Raw genomic sequence first — 200 nt, 5'->3', positions numbered from 1 at the left:
TTTATGTTTTATATCAGAAAAATATGGGATGTAGAAATAAGCGCTGAAAATGTGTAGAAGAAAAAATAATTTAAAACGTTGGAAAAAGCAAAAACACAGCGTCAAAAAAGTCAGAAAAAGGTTTTTTTCAAGGTTGACGCGAAGACAACACAAGGGTTAAGGGTTAGTTGCCTGGAAGGCGCCGTTGGAGGCAAAAAACA

The sequence above is a fragment of the Perca fluviatilis genome, chromosome 20 (assembly GCF_010015445.1).
Source record: "Perca fluviatilis chromosome 20, GENO_Pfluv_1.0, whole genome shotgun sequence".
Classification (NCBI taxonomy): Eukaryota; Metazoa; Chordata; class Actinopteri; order Perciformes; family Percidae; genus Perca; species Perca fluviatilis.
This window is presented reverse-complemented; position numbering follows the sequence as displayed.